The following is a 2,044-nucleotide window of genomic DNA, read 5'->3' as shown; positions in this document are numbered from 1 at the left end:
GCGGTTGTTCTCGCTAGGGGTGAATCGGTGATGGCGACGATAGGTTGAGGTACTAACCGGTTGTTCCAGCGATACCCACCATGCCGACGAAACTGAACGGCATCTGGGTGTGAAGCGATACGCGGCGGTGGCTGGGTGGGACCGTCCCCGGCCGGTGAGGGGGCGCCTCCCGGCGTGCTGGCCGCGCGGTGCGTGGGCGCACGCGCTACAGCCGGCTGGTGGGGGCGGCCAGTGGCAGGCGCGCCGGCCGACGGACGCGGCAGGCGTCGCAGCTGCGCGCCGGCGCACCCTGCGCGCGGCGCCGTGCGGCCAAAGTAGGTCCTCGCGGGCCCGGTGCGAAGCGCGGTGGACATCTTCAGTGTGCTGGTCCGATTGAGGACTGTGTGCGTTGAGGATGCGCTGCCGCCCGGCGCTCGGCGCCGCGACGCCGTCTGCTGCTCGGTCGCCCCAGCGGTTCTCGCTGGTGGTTTGTATCGCAGCTGTGCGGATGTGTTGGCGCGTGCGCTGTGCTGGGAGAGTTCGCTTCGGCACCCAAGTGGGGCTTTTGTCCTTCTGTGGCGCTGGCGTTGGAGCTGCCGGTCACCGTAGGTGGCGCGTGTTGTCTCCCGCCGGCAATGCCACGACAGCACGCTCCCGGGCCTCTGTCGGCAGCGGCAAGCTCAGTTGGGAGCACGGGTGGTCGCACCGAAAGCGTCTACTCGCCTAACTCCGGGCGATTGCGCCTCTCTCGAACCCGACCAAGTACTTGGGACGGCGCTGCGCGCCGCCGGGACCTGAGAGGGTTTCGAGGTGTATTGTGCAGGGGAGCTCAGCCTCCTCCTGTTTGCAGAATGATTGAGCGGACGCTTGCGTGTTCGCGCGGGCCCCCGGGACACACTCCCGGGCGGCCGGCTGCTCAGCTCTAGTTGACGCAGCTCCCTGGTTGATCCTGCCAGTAGTCATATGCTTGTCTCAAAGATTAAGCCATGCATGTCTCAGTACAAGCCGCATTAAGGTGAAACCGCGAATGGCTCATTAAATCAGTTATGGTTCCTTAGATCGTACCCACGTTACTTGGATAACTGTGGTAATTCTAGAGCTAATACATGCAAACAGAGTCCCGACCAGAGATGGAAGGGACGCTTTTATTAGATCAAGACCAATCGGTCGGCTCGTCCGGTCCGTTTGCCTTGGTGACTCTGAATAACTTTGGGCTGATCGCACGGTCCTCGTACCGGCGACGCATCTTTCAAATGTCTGCCTTATCAACTGTCGATGGTAGGTTCTGCGCCTACCATGGTTGTAACGGGTAACGGGGAATCAGGGTTCGATTCCGGAGAGGGAGCCTGAGAAACGGCTACCACATCCAAGGAAGGCAGCAGGCGCGCAAATTACCCACTCCCGGCACGGGGAGGTAGTGACGAAAAATAACGATACGGGACTCATCCGAGGCCCCGTAATCGGAATGAGTACACTTTAAATCCTTTAACGAGTATCTATTGGAGGGCAAGTCTGGTGCCAGCAGCCGCGGTAATTCCAGCTCCAATAGCGTATATTAAAGTTGTTGCGGTTAAAAAGCTCGTAGTTGGATTTGTGTCCCACGCTGTTGGTTCACCGCCCGTCGGTGTTTAACTGGCATGTATCGTGGGACGTCCTGCCGGTGGGGCGAGCCGAAGGCGTGCGACCGCCCCGTGCGTGCTCGTGCGTCCCGAGGCGGACCCCGTTGAAATCCTACCAGGGTGCTCTTTATTGAGTGTCTCGGTGGGCCGGCACGTTTACTTTGAACAAATTAGAGTGCTTAAAGCAGGCAAGCCCGCCTGAATACTGTGTGCATGGAATAATGGAATAGGACCTCGGTTCTATTTTGTTGGTTTTCGGAACCCGAGGTAATGATTAATAGGGACAGGCGGGGGCATTCGTATTGCGACGTTAGAGGTGAAATTCTTGGATCGTCGCAAGACGAACAGAAGCGAAAGCATTTGCCAAGTATGTTTTCATTAATCAAGAACGAAAGTTAGAGGTTCGAAGGCGATCAGATACCGCCCTAGTTCTAACCATAAACGAT

The 2,044-nt window shown here is 58.5% G+C and overlaps 1 non-coding gene across 1 annotated transcript in view; it reads left to right on the top strand.

Annotated features, from left to right (window-relative positions):
* Window positions 1-915: 915 nt before the first annotated feature.
* Window positions 916-2,044, top strand: part of LOC124727551 — a 1,909-nt gene continuing 780 nt past the window's right edge. Inside the window, exon 1 of the ribosomal RNA XR_007007172.1 lies at window positions 916-2,044. This exon is cut by the window's right edge and continues 780 nt beyond it. This is a non-coding gene — a ribosomal RNA (small subunit ribosomal RNA).

This window comes from Schistocerca piceifrons, unplaced genomic scaffold, assembly GCF_021461385.2.
Source record: "Schistocerca piceifrons isolate TAMUIC-IGC-003096 unplaced genomic scaffold, iqSchPice1.1 HiC_scaffold_1114, whole genome shotgun sequence".
NCBI lineage: Eukaryota > Metazoa > Arthropoda > Insecta > Orthoptera > Acrididae > Schistocerca > Schistocerca piceifrons.
This window is presented reverse-complemented; position numbering and strand designations above follow the sequence as displayed.